The sequence below is a fragment of the Myodes glareolus genome, chromosome 20, assembly GCF_982192425.1.
Source record: "Myodes glareolus chromosome 20, mMyoGla1.1, whole genome shotgun sequence".
In the NCBI taxonomy this organism is placed as follows: domain Eukaryota; kingdom Metazoa; phylum Chordata; class Mammalia; order Rodentia; family Cricetidae; genus Myodes; species Myodes glareolus.
Window position 1 is genome coordinate 53,236,717 of NC_142045.1, and position 14,465 is coordinate 53,251,181.

At 41.1% G+C, this 14,465-nt stretch overlaps 1 long non-coding RNA gene across 1 annotated transcript in view; it reads left to right on the top strand.

Moving 5' to 3' along the window:
• The window catches only part of LOC148118849 (uncharacterized), a 33,445-nt gene extending 31,463 nt beyond the window's left edge, over nucleotides 1-1,982 (top strand). Inside the window, exon 3 of the long non-coding RNA XR_015735799.1 lies at nucleotides 670-1,982. This is a non-coding gene — a long non-coding RNA (uncharacterized LOC148118849). The remainder of the gene's footprint in view (nucleotides 1-669) is intronic.
• Nucleotides 1,983-14,465: the final 12,483 nt, after the last annotated feature.

Genomic DNA, 14,465 nt, shown 5'->3' on the forward strand with positions numbered 1-14,465 from the left:
GTCTTTGTCTTAATAGTGTGATTATTGATTTTTCAATAGGAATACTGACATGTTCAGAAGTAAGAAAATCTTACTTCATTAGTGGCATACAGTGATTTCTGGTGTTGTAGATTTCTAAATTCAAAAAAGAAAACCTGAATTCAAACCCATACCTTTCAAGGTTTGTGGACCTATGTGAAGTCTTAGGAACAGATTTCTTAAGTGACAGTGTCTTAGTTAGGGCTTTCATTACTGTGAAGAGACACCATGACCACAGCAACTCTTATAAGAGAAAACATTTAGTTGAGGCGCTGCGTACAGTTTCAGAGGTTTGGTCCATTATCATCATGGCAGGGAGCTTGGTGGTGTGCAGGCAGACACGCCTATATCATGATCAGAAGATAACAGGAGGTAGAGTAAGACCCTGGGCAGTCTCTTGAGCATATATGAGACCTCAAAGCCTCCCTCTACAATGGCATACTTCCCCCAACAAAACCACACCTACTCCAACAAGGTCACACCTAATAGTACCACTCCCTTTCGGGGCTGTTTTCTTTCAGACCACCATAGACAGCCTGAAAATTGTTGTGATGCCTGTGGCAACACCCTCCCCCACCCACCCTGTTTGTCAGAAGCTGGACCGTTGTAAATTGTATAACTTCATCCACTTTAATATGTAATTTCCCACAGCAGGGGAGCTCCTGAAAGAATGGCAGGAGAAAGAATGGTTGAGACTGCTCTGGCTGTTGGCTGAAGACAAGCGCACTCTTGGCGTGTGGGACAGGACTTCACCTGAATTGTGCAGATCCTCCACCATGGGAACATCCAATGTAGCCCTGAAGGCCCTGTGAATACCAGCTCCACCCTTGTGAGCAGTGACAGACCCCAGATCTGTAACAGTTACAGAGTAGTCTTCACCGCATACTGTGTTAATATCCCCAGGGTGTTTGTAGGAAGTGCATATTTCATACAGCCACATGGCACAGAGTGACACTCCTCACGTGATGGTGGCCCCATAGAATGGAGCCAAAATGTTCCAGTAATCTCTTGACACTGCAGCAGTAGCACAGCTTGTCACTCACATAGTGACAGCTGCACTGATAGCAACAGAGCCATCTAGCTGCCAGTCTGTAAATATGTAGCATAGGTACTTAGAGTCCATAATGTGATGATATGTATTTCTACTAATGTTGACAATATGTATTTCTGGTTTGTATGTTTACTATACTATACACTGTGAGTGTTTTACAGTGTATTTATCTTACAATGACATGTATTCTGTGGACCAGCATTCCCTGTCACACTGAAGCTGCCCCACACATCTGCTTACCACAACTCCTGACTATAGCAAAGGCCTTCTCCAAGGAGGTCTACACCTGGGAGGTTTGTGTGATGAAGCTGCCTGGTGACACGGCTCTCAGATCCCATCGTAAACACGGCAGGACTGGACACACTGTTCTTCAGTCACACCTCCTCCCCCGCTCCATTTTTGAGGGTTTGTTGTTCTGTTTTTCCATTTTTTTTGGTGTGTGTGTGTGTGTGTGTAAGCTGTGATGCTAAGGCAGGAGCTCACTAGATAACCCACCTTACCTGTAACCCATGTTTTTCCTGCTTCATTTTCCTGAGTGCTGAATTCACAAACATGGACAATGCCCAGCCTTCCCTTTCCCTTTGATACAGAATATGCTAGCGATTGCCACGTTTGTGGTTTTGTCCATAGCTACAAGACAGCATGGTTTTATGTCTGACCTAGAGAAGACCCGAGTGCCACCCAGAATGGACACAGCAGTGGGCACAGAAGTGAAAGGTCTGCCTGTCTGGTGAGTGAGCTTGCTGCCTGGTGGAGCCTGAGGAGAGAGCACAGTGGTTTTTGCCAGTATTCACATGGTGGCGATGTGTGCCTGTGTAGGAAGGAGCTAACGCAGTACAAATTCAGTTCAAGCTAATCCACCATCCTTGCTTCAGAGACTAAAATAATAAACCACATATCCTATGCTTTCTTACGACTAGGAGTTCAGATTTGATTTTGGATTTGCTAACTGGATGTTCTCCTGTGAGAAGTGGAAGTTGAAAGTGAGGTGGAGGCAATTCTGCTGCTGCTGACTTACTTCCCCCTTGAGCTTCCTAATTTGTGCCACATTCCCTCTTGGCTACCTGACTGCTCTGGAGTTGGCAGCAGTGCTCTACGGTGTGACAAATGGCTTTCTCATCGTGAGTGTCCCTCCGTGTCTTTTAAAGTACCCCTGAAAGTTCATCCTCAAGTTGGTCCTTGAGCTAATGCAGTGTTCAATATGAAAAACAAACAAACAAACAAACAAAAATGACCTCTCTAAACTTAAAGGGAATGGAAGATAGTTTATTTAGGAGCCAAATTTGAGTCACCACAGCCTGGGAATCCAGATTTATGTTACCCAAAATTCCATGTTCCAATGTAGAAGAAACATTTTCATGAAGTTTTGTAGTTTTACAGAATGAATAAAGTCATAAATGAAGGCATTTTTCAAATACATTGGTAGAAACATCAGAAAGAGAGTTACAGCAGGATGGGGGAGCTCTCTTCTAGGGCTCAGATGCCATCTGATGACATTCTTAGCTTGTGGGCTGGTGGCAGTCAGGGGTCTGCTGAATTATTAGACTCCAGAAGTCTTTTTATTTTTCAGTCACATGATGTTACCTTTAACACAGAGGTGAGCAAGCGTTGGCTATTCAGGGGGCTAAAATCAGCCAGAGATAAGACCTCTGGACCCGCAGCACCTCAACCTCTCCACATCACAGGCATTCTAGTCAACATCATTGCAGACAGGGCTTCTTCCGCAGAAATCTGTTGTTGACACAGGGCTTCTGAAGTAAATCCCTCTCCATTGTGCTAGCTGGAGAAATGCAGCTTTCTCTACCAAATGCTGATTGAGAAAAGAAGGAAAGCCTTCTGCTTAAGAATTTGTAATACATGACAAGAACACAGAACCAAATAAAATAGTGTGAGAAGAGGCAGAAAGAAAATATAAGATTGGGTGCAAATCATGGACGTTAAGAGAAACTCACTGTTGTGAGTTGAAACCCAGGGTGTAAAAATATGGCCACAGAATGATATCACTGGATCTCAGAGAAAGGCAGCCATAGGTACCCTTACTTTTGAGGAACAAAAGTAGAAAGAGAGGCATGTTTCACCCCAGATAATGATGGGTGGAGGCTCAAAGACCAGGTGAGGCCATGCAGGAAAATTCCATTGCTAATCACTTATTACTTAGATGAGACTAAGATAAAACTGGTGAACAAGGTGACAGAAATGACTCAACACAGGAGACAGTACGGCTGGTGTCATGAATACACAGATTGCCAAGGCTGTGGGTCATTCTCAGAAAGAAAATAAAGAAAAAATAAGCCAATTTACACAGATTAGATACAAAATATTGTTGTAAAAAGAGCAGCAGGCTGTGTTCCCAGCGCCCGACTAGTTTACAAATGAAATAATTACACAGAAACTGTATTCATTTAAACACTGACTGGCCCATTTTATCTAGCCTCTTATTGGCTAACTCTCACATGTTAGGTTAACCCATCTCTTTTAATGAGTATTGTCACTTTACTGTGGTTTACCGGTATGAATCTAACCAGCATCTGTCTTGGAGAGGAGAGCCATGGCATCTGCCACACTTCCCTTCTTCCCATCATTCTGTTCTGTCTACTCTGCCTAGCCAAGCTACTGTCCTATCAAAAGGCCAAGCCAGTCTCTTTATTTAACCAATGAAAGCAAAACATAGAAAGAAGACCCTCCGACACCATATCCCCCTTTTCTGTTTAAACAAAAAAGAAGCCTTTAACTTTAACATAGTAAAATTACATATAACAAAACAGTTATCAAGCAAGAATTACAGTTACAATATTTATATCTACTTTATCTTTTATCATAACAAAGGAAAACTATAGCTATCTATCTATTCTTCAACTCCATCAAATACTCCAGAGGGATATAATATTACCTAAGTAAACAAGAAGTAAGCATCTTCCAAAACTGTAGACAGAGACATCCCACTGCCTGTACAGTCACCCAAAGTTCTTCTGGACCATTGGAGCATCCATCTTCGGCCTTCAGACCCATAGTATCCAACAGACATTTCCATGAAGCAGGAAACTTCAAAGACAGTTCAGTCACTTTTTTTCTGTGTCCTGCAGAATGTCTCACAAATTTTTTTATGAAACAGGAACCCCAAATGATCATCTCACCTTTTGGCAAGTTCAGCAGTCCTCTCTCTGTGGGTTCTTTGTGTCCAGTTTATGCAACAGTCCAGGCAAGAGCAGTTTCTTGCCCAAATGACTAACCAACTCCATAAGGAGCTTCTTCGATGCCCATCTTCCTCTTGAAGTAGATTGGTGTTGCCAGGAGCAGACATGTCTCATTGTCATGAAAAGCCCTAAGTTATTAAAAACATTAAATGCCATATTCTGTAGTCTTTTAAAGATATGAAGAATGCCTATCTAACTGAAATGTATTTCTATATATCTAGAAAATCTAACTAACATGACTACAAGCTTGACTATTATTGATTACTATCCATTAACCTATATTTCTTAGTTATACATTACATTTTTAAATGAACTACACAATCACAATACCTTAATCAATATCAGAAATACATATACATATAACAAAATTGACCTTAAATTTATATCACTAAAGCAAAATCCATACCAATGCAAATTATTCATATCTATATCATATCCCCCTTTAAATGTAAAAGAACATTTATAAACAATATTTGAGAATATGGGCACAGTAATTTTTCTCCAAACTCCTTCGTGCTGTATAGGGGCACTGTTAATCAGGTCTTTTATGGTATATCCTGTGTGCCACGTTCATCTCAGTTGGCAGTTGAGTGAAGTAATTTTTTGAGGGTGTTCACAGCAACCTTTCAGGAGGGAGGGGTCTATCATACCATATTGGGATAGAAGCAATCTACAGGGTCTCATCCTCTGTGAAAACAAAAGAAGACCCTCTTCCAAAGCATCATATCCTTAGGCCCAAATTCTGAAGTCATATTGCCTTTATAATAATATATATGGTGGTTTAGCTTAGCAGCCCATACAATGAAATGTCTCTCTGTACTTAGCTCCTTCACAGTCAAAAAATTCAAAGAAAATTCAATATACAGAATCCAAATTCTCTGTGAATTTTCCATTTTTTACACGGCTTATTTTTCTTTACTTCTTTAATCTATGAGTATCTGTACTCTGTGTCTTTAAAGACTATCCTTTTTTTAAAGCATTAACTTTATTCTCTATATTTTTTTTCTTCTCTCTCCGAAGCCTACATATGTCTATCTAACACTATGACTCATTTAGAGGTCTTTTATGTCTGAATCTTCCTATTGCGTTGCCTGAGATATAAAGCATTAGAAAGAAAGATCATCAAATGAAGAAAAGCTTCAGAACAAAACCATGGTGACATTTTGGAATGTTTTATATGTTTTGCTTTTTGAATATTTTACAAAAATAAGCTCCAGATACAATATTCATTGCTTCAGCCTCTCTCTTAATCTTATATGTCCTGGCTTTAGGTTTGGGGAAAGATAAAGCAATTCCGCAGAATTCCTTCATGGTTCATGTCTCTGCATCTGACTTGAATTCCTTCCCCGACTTCACTTGCTCACTGTAAGCTATGCAAGAAAATAAACATTTTCTTCCCCAATTGTCCTTAGTCACAATGCTTTGCACAGGAACAGGGCAAACTAGTGCACCATCTTCTTACTAAGGAGGCGGTTAGGCGAGGGGCATTCTCAGCCTGTTTAGTTGCATCAGGGACATTCTGGAAACCCGAAGAGGTGGTTTTCTGATAGGAGGGTTGCTTGTTTTCTTTTTCTCCCCCTCGGAATGCCAGAACCGAGTCTTTAGATATCAAACCAGAAGTCCTGGTTCAGATCCCCACACACAGGAAACCAAGTGAGAAACCCTAACTTGAGAGTCTATGTACATTTATCTAAGAAACATTTCTACAGCTGTGTAAAAATATTATCTCATATGACTCACAATGTGAACGAGACCCTGTCCTAACGGCAGATTTTAAGGTAAAGTGCTTTGATGGTCTCTTGGTGACTATGCCGGCCAGGCTGCCAGGTGTCTGTCAGGATCCAATTCAAATGAGGAGTCTGGGTCGGTCATGCTGTGTTGTAGTTGCCAGTGTTGCCTCACAGGGTTTGCCTGAAAATAGAATCCGTGATGGGAATCCCACGCGTGTAATCATACTTGATGTTCGGAGGGTTATACAGTGCTTGTGAAAGCACCGGTGGGATTGTTAGCGAGTGTGACCCCAGCTTCCTCTCTGCTAGCGGGGCCATCAAATGGATGCCAAGGTTACTTCCTGCTTCAGCGTTCCTAAAACAAATTAAAGAAAAAACTTCACTAGATTACCTGCTTTACTTGTTTTTGTTTGTTTCTTTGTTTGTTTTTCGAGACAGGGTTTCTCTGTGTAGCCCTAGCTGTCATGAAGCTCACTCTGTAGACCTGACTGGTATCAAATTCAAAGATCCACCTGCCTCTGCCTCCTGAGTGCTGAGATTAAAGGCATACCTCACCACTACAGGCTTGCATTTTATGAGTGTTGGGGACTCTGGACCCCCAGACCATGAATATCCTGTGACCCCTGACTGTTTTCCTGTGCCTGAAGCTGCTCTGAGCATGAGATCCTCAGGAGTTCATGATGGCAGGGGAGTGGTTTCTGGGGGGCTTGCAGCTGAGAATTAGGGTGTCGCCATTAGTAAAGGAGACCCTATATAAGCTGCCCTGGAACACAATAAAGGGGGCATTCTTGGTATTATTGATCTCTCTCTCTGTCTCTCTCTGTCTCTCTGTCTCTCTCTGTCTCTCTGTCTCTCTCTCTCTCTGTCTCTCTCTCTCTCTCTCTCTCTCTCTCTCTCTGTGTGTGTGTGTGTGTGTGTGTGTGTGTGTGTGTTTTAATCTCTAGGCCCTTACCCGACTCATGAACCCTACCATTGCGCATATAGCAGGCATTGCGCTACAATAAGTATTCTATAAAAATAAACGCATTTTATCTTCCCTACCATTCTGTGTGCTCTCCACGCTACAACTAGTTAATAAAAAGGAACAGGACTGAAGTAACTTGTTATAGGTTCCTCATACTTTCCTCTCTCCATTTGGCTCTTAGCCTCCCCTATTCCACCTCTGAGTAAGTTCCTGTTTATTCACAGAGTAGCTTTAGCCTTGGTGGCATTGCCTTTGTAGATAAAGAGGAACACTTTGGAGTGTTCTGCATACAGAGACATGTGGGGTGTCCTCACAAAACACAGCTCTCACCTTAAAGAGAGTAGGGTCATTCTGGGGTTAGTTCTAACACAGAGGTGAGCAAAAAAGGAGTCTTCAGGAAACTAATACTAGCTCAAGTGAAGATAATTAGCTCCTTTTCAGGATTCTTGTTTTCAGAGGTCATAACAAGCTTTCTGAGAAATGTCTGCTCTTATTATTAATTGCTTGATCTATTGTTTTTTTTTTGTATTGTTTTGCTATTGAATAAGTGCTTTCTCTTTACAATCTCAGGTCATGGAACTTTTAAATTGCTCTTTAGTAGCAAAGCATTCTTCCTCCCTTGCAAATTTTCTTCTCAACACCCCTAACTGACCTTCCTTCGGATTCATTAACACTTATTTTTACAGGAATAAACAACAGTAAACTATTCCTGGACTCTCAGGACATGGGAAAGGAGATTCGCTCTCTACTGACGTGCAGGAGGAAGAGAGAGGCGTGGTGCCTCCGACTGCTCGCTTCTGCTTGGTACCTGCAGATCTCTTCAGTTCAGGCAGAGATGAACTTGTAACTTGTTGTAAATCAGAACACTGTGAATTGGAAATGCATTTGACACACCTACCAGACACTGTAGGTCACAACGCTGAATGTTGTCCAGTGTGGTCGTTTATTGTCATGATCCCGGGGTGGGGGGAGGGGGAGCTTTGAGGTACCACACTGGCCACCACCGAGAGAGGGTCACACTGCATCATCACGAGGCAGAAAAAGACCAAGATTTGGAATTCAAAATGCAGATTCCCCTGCCTGCACGCTGCTTTCTCACCATTGTGAGAACCATCTGCTAGCTCCAGCTCGACCTTGTAGAAAGGGTTCATTTTCTGAAGCGAGAACATTCAAGGTGAAGTCTCCTAGCTACGGCTGAGCTCCCGCCTGCTGACCCTGCCTGGGATCCCTGGCGCCATCCTTCATGAGGAACACAGCATCCACTCAGTGGAAAGGTGGGGTTTGTAGTGTGCAGTCCTGGTCTTCACTTCAGCGTTGGTCCAGCCAGTGTGCTGACCTATTTCATTGATGACACGCTGTCTGTTTCTGTATTCTCTGCCCTTACTTTGTATTCAAACCTGGCACGGCATTGTTCTGAATCAGTGGTCCCTTCCTAAGCCCCATTGGATTGTGTTGTTAAGGATCCCATTTCCACCTCCCAGCCTGGGCTGGCCACCTGCCCTCAGATCCCCCTGATCCCATTGCCTCTTGGACCTAAATCTACTTCCGGATTGTCTTCAGTTCGTTTGCCAACCTTCCTGAGTGATTTTTACTTTGCTACTCCCACTAAGACTTATCCTGGTGGTCAACTCTACCCTAGGGTCTAGGTATTCCTAGGTTTCTATTCTTCTATCCTGACCCATTCAAAATAGGTCAGGCTTGTGTCTGAAGCTTGACAAAATCCTCTCCACTAGAGCTGTGGCTGTTATTATTCATATGGCATCTGGCTTTGGACTGAACTATGTCATATGCTTCCAGCTCTTTCCACCTGTGAGGAAACTGGCATAGACTGCACTGTTAGTAAAGCATCTGGGTCCTGTGTAGTAAAACATGCAGGACCACATTGCACACAAGCACACAATCTCTTTCCTGTCTTCTCTCTCCAACTTTCTCTCTCTTTTCTCCTCCCCTCTCTTCTCCTCCCTCTCCCCTCCTCTCTCTTTCCTCTCCTCTCCCCTGTCTTCCCTCCCATCCCCTCCCCTTTCTTTCCCTCTCCTCTCTTCTCCTGTCATTCTCTCATCAGAAAATCACACAGGTTGGTCTGGAACTCATGATCCTCCAGAGTGTTGGGGCTACCAAGCCTTACTACATATCAACATTGTTAACCTCCATATTTTAAAGATTTAAAATGTGTTCTTTTTGTGTATATATTTGTTATAAAAAAAGATATAAAATACAACCAAAACAAAAAAAACATGACATTTATACTGTTCAGAAATAATAATTCTTTAGCTCTTCAGTTACATCATCTTATTTTCTCAGATCAAACATTAAATAAGATAGATAGATATAGATCGATCGATCGATCTATCTGTCTATCTATCTATCTATCTATCTATCTCTTATGTAAAAGTCCCCTAAAAGGATACCAGACCTCTCTAACATTCGTTATGATATCCCTTTTGTACTTCTGAATGATTGGATCTTTAAAATTGTGTTTATAATTGAAATAATTGATGTGAGCAAATTTGCTTTCCAGTAAATGAATATGGGGGATATGTTAAAGAATTGTTTTATGTATATGAATGTTTGACTGCATGTATGTGTGTGTACTACATGTGTGCCTGGTGCCTGCAGAAGTCAGAAGTGGGTATAAGAGTTCCACACAGCCGTGAACTGCCATGTGGGGTGCTGATACTTGTAACAAGGAGCAAGGTATTTGAGCAAATACTAATGTATACCAATGGCTATAGCTGCAGTACTTGCAATAACCTAAAGGTGAAGATAATCCAACTGTTCATTACCTATCAGTGGAAAACATATTTGGATTATATGAATAAACAAGAAATACTATGTCAAGGAATTGAAGGTAAACAAAGTTCACATGTGTAGCTCAATTTACGTACACGATGCGGTGTAACTAAATCCATGGTGACAGAATGTGGACCATTGGTCTCGTGGGAGTGGACATAGAGAATAATCAGAAATTACTCCTTGAAGGTCCAAAGTATCCTTTAGGGTGATAAAAATATCTAGATTAGATGGTGATGGTTGTTACTTAAAATTTATGTCTTAGGTGCCAGTGAATTGTTCACCTTTATTGGGATAAATGTTATTTTATATGAATGTCACCTAAAAAAATTAGATATATTTTTCTACATTTTCTAATACAAACACATTTATTCACATATTTTTCATTGTTTAAAATAGAATGAGCAATATAGTTTTATGCCCTTGAAATACACTTTCCAATTAACAATGGAAAAAAACATGGAAAGGCTAAGGGGCAGCTATAAATACAAGGCAGACAAAGACAAAAAGAGTAGGTGGTGCCGGAGAATTATCTGTATTCTCTGTCAATCATGTATTTTAATAAAACACTGATTGGCCGGGTAGGAAGTATAGGTGGGTCAACCAGACAGGAAATAGAGGTGGGGCAATGAGAACAAGAGAAGGCTAGGAAGGAGGAAGCCCATTCCTCCATTCCTGCCCAGATCACTGAAGAAGCAACATGTGAGCTGACAGCTGAAAATGGTACCAAGCCATATGGCTAACATAGATAAGAATAATGAGTTAATATAAGCTACAAGAACAAATAAGAAGACTGAGCTAATGGGCCAATCAGTTTTATAACTTATGGAGATCTCTGTGTGATTTTCTTTGGGACTTGCCAGCTGTGGGGTACTGGGCGGGATAGATACCCCAACAAGCCGACCCTTCATGTTACAAGTAGGCACTTTGTTCTCACCAAGATGACAGACTGATAATCTCTACTCCTTGCTTTGGAACTCTCCTGGAACTTTCTTCAAATTCATAGTTTTAAAATCTTTAGTTTGGGGGCTGGAGAGTTGGCTTCGTGGTGAAGAGCACATGTTGCTCTTGCAGGGAACCAGGATTCAGCTCCCAGGACCCACCCATGTGGGACAGCTCACATCCAACTATAACTTCAGTCCCAGAAGGATCCGCTGCTTCTTACCTCTGTGGCATCTACACACACACACATACGCGCACACCAGTTTCTTTCTTTCTTTGTTTTATCCTCATTTTCTTTTTTGGGTGATTGGGAGTTTATGAACATCCTACCTTCTTCATTTATCTTGGAGTTCTGATTTCTAGATTTTCAGGGGCTCTCTTCGACTATGCTGGTTAATATTTCCTCACAATCCACAGCTGCCTCATCTGTCGTCACCTCCAGGAAGAAGAGGAATGTTGCTTGAACAACACAGTGACCTCGCTAAGTCTCTCCATCTTCATAACAAGACTGCTCAACTGCAGGACACAGTGTGTCCACGTTTGCAGAGGCCATAGATTCCCTCTGGTTTTCCTCACTTACCCAGTGTAGAGCCATTCGCTCTTTAACTCCTGTCCCAAGCCTGACAAGGACTGTTTCCCTTAAGACTGTTGGTTTTATGAGCTGTGAATGGCTACATGTTTGCTAAACTCTTTCCTGTAAGGCAAATCACCAAAGGCGTGTGTCTGTATTATGTTACCATGGCGCTCAACAGAACCACTTTTCAGGACTGTGGGTTAATTAGCAAAGCAGCTTATGTGGGGTTTTCTGATAGGAGCCACTGACTGCAGAATGTGCACTATCTTCTCATTGTTTCCTATATAAAGGCTAGCGTGGTTGCTCCTGATGGGCTGGTACTCTCCTCTTTCCTTTAGGTAATGAGGAAGGCAATGTTTCTTTACATCTCTCCCTGGCCCTGCTTCCCTCAGGGACAGAAGCTGACAGCTCTCTGTTCAATTTCTGTAGCTTTCTGTAATCTAGATAAATAAATATATAGATAAATGTCTGAAGGAACTCCAGCCAGCCCACGCATGGCAAACACGGCTCTGACAAGCCTTCCCTTCTCTTTCCCCTTTGCCTTGCTAAAAACCATTAGATTACATTCTTAAAGCTTGCTACCAAGGTCTACTCCCTTGTTTGACCACTTCCTCCTCCTGAGGCTACCAAGGTCCAACTATCAAAGTCCAGCAATCCAAAGTCCCCTTTTGGTGGAAGTGAGTAACCTGTCCAGTCAGAATTAAACACCTCATCCTAAAATGGGGTCTCCTGTTTTACCTTTTTAAACTGCCGTTTTACTATGTCCCCTGCCTGACCCTCTCTATCCAGATGCAGTCCTTTGTCTGTCCCCCCCCCCCGCTGGGGACAAATACCCCTTCCTCCTCTCCCTTGTTCCCTACCCTTCTCCCTTGTCCTTTATCTCCTCCTGTCTTTGTCTCCTATTCCTGCCCTTCATCCCTCTGAGGCAAATAAATTTTCTTTGTGCTGAGAACTTGGTCTTGGGCTGTCTTGAGCCCACTTGAGGTCCCTACAATATCTGCTTGGTTTTGGGACCAGCTTAGCATCTCCTGTCCCTCTCTTTCCCCTGTTGTTTTGTCCTAATAGTTTATACTTTTTTGGTTGATAAAAAAGACAAGAGTCTAAGTCTTAAGGTTCTAAACTATCCAGAATTTTGAGGAACAAATGACCCCGATTTATCTGTGTGACTGATCAAGGACTGTAATAATTTTGTTGCCTCAATTTTCATCTCTAAAATGAAGATGGTTAATGCTCACATGATCACTATGGAAATAATCACATGATATTATTTTTCCATTTTTTCCTTCTTAAAATGTATGGTAAAATAGCAACTTCATCATTTGCGATCTTAACCATTTTTGCACTGAATGCTTTCACAGTTCTGCGTAGATCTTTCTTCTGTAAAATCAGAAAAGCTTTTGAACATTCAAGACCCTGCTCCTTAAACACCATCTTTTCACTCTGATCCTCTGAGCCCCTGGCAACCACTACTCTACCTACCAATGTGTCTACAATTTTGACTCCTGCAGGTAGCTCATGAAAATTAAGAGCCTGTGTTTTTCTGTATGTGACAGGCACAACGCCCTCAGGTTTCATCCATGTTGCATAATGCGCCCAGAGTTCTAAGGGTGAATATTCTTTTATATCGTGTGAATATATAGCCACTGCTTGTTTGTCCATCCATCCATAGGTGAATATTTCAGGTGCTATCACTTTTAATTACCGGGAACAATGTAGGTATACACTGCACACACAAATGTTTCTTTGGGGTATAAGTAAAATTGCTGGATCAAATGGTAGTTTTATTTTATTTTTATTTTAATAGTGTTTTCCAGAATGATGGCACCAACTTATAATCTAATCATTGTGCAAAAAGTATTTCCCTTTCTTCACGTTTGCTAACACTCACTGGCTTTTTTTATAATAGTCTTTTCAACCTCAGGAAGATGACAGCTTATTATTTTTATAATCTCATAAAGATTTTACCCTGTTTTATTCTTCTAAGAACTTTATGCTTTTAGGGTGGTTTGAAAGTTTTTTCAATCCACTTTGAGTTTATTTCTCCTACGACGATCTCTGTGATTTGAACTTATTTTACACATGTGTATCCCGTTTTCCCAAGATCATGTACCGAAAATATGGCCCTTCCTCTGTTAAATGGTCTTGACATCCCTGACAAAAATCACTTTGTGACATATTTATCTATATATGTCATACACAATATGACTTTATTTCTAGGGGTTTAGTTCCATTCCATTTGCCTCTATCTGTATTTGTGAATAAGCACAGTTTTGATTATTGTTTTGTAATAAGTTTTAAAAATAAGAATATGTTAGATATCCAACTTTGTTCCTTTTCATAGTATTATTTTTGACTTCAAAGGCCTTTGGAATTCCATGCTAATTTTTATTTGTGCATATGTGTATACATGTTTATGTTGGCACAAATGTTCATGCACATGAATACGTGTCTGTGTGTGAATGTGTATGTGTCTGTGTGTGTATGTGTGTCTGTGTGTGTATGTGTGTCTGTGTGTGTATGTGTGTGTATGCATGTGGAAGCTGGAAGTCAATGTCAGATGTCATTTATAAATAGCTTCTCTACCCTTCTTGGTTTGAGACAGAGTCTTTCACTGAAGTGGGAACACATCAAATCGGCTGGATTGGCTGACCAGGAAGTCTCATGAGTCTTTCTGTCTCTACCCCCGACACTGGATCACAGCTGAGTGCTGTTACACCTGGCTCTTACCTGGGTGCTGTGCACCCAAACTCAGGTCATCATATTGTACAATAATCACATCACTGAGTGATCCACCACCTCCTCAGCCTGAACTTCCACATTGATTTTAAGATAGAATTTTCTAATTCTGTATAAAGGCTGCGATGGTTTTGACAAGGATTGCCTTATATCTATAGGTCACTTTGGATATTATTGACATATTCATAATATTAAATTGCCTAACCCATAAATACATGATGTTGTCTCACTTATTTTTTTCTTCTCTTAATTAAGCAAAATTGTGTAGTTGCCTGTACATTTTTCCCTTCTTGGTAAAGTACAATACTATGTTTAATTATTTATTTTGATGTTATTGCTAATGGAATTCTTTTCCAAATGTGATTTTTTGCATCAATTTTGAATCCTGCAACTTTGCTGAATTCATTTATTAATTCTAACATACATCTTTTAGGTATAATAATTTTAAGCATAAACTAATTCCAAA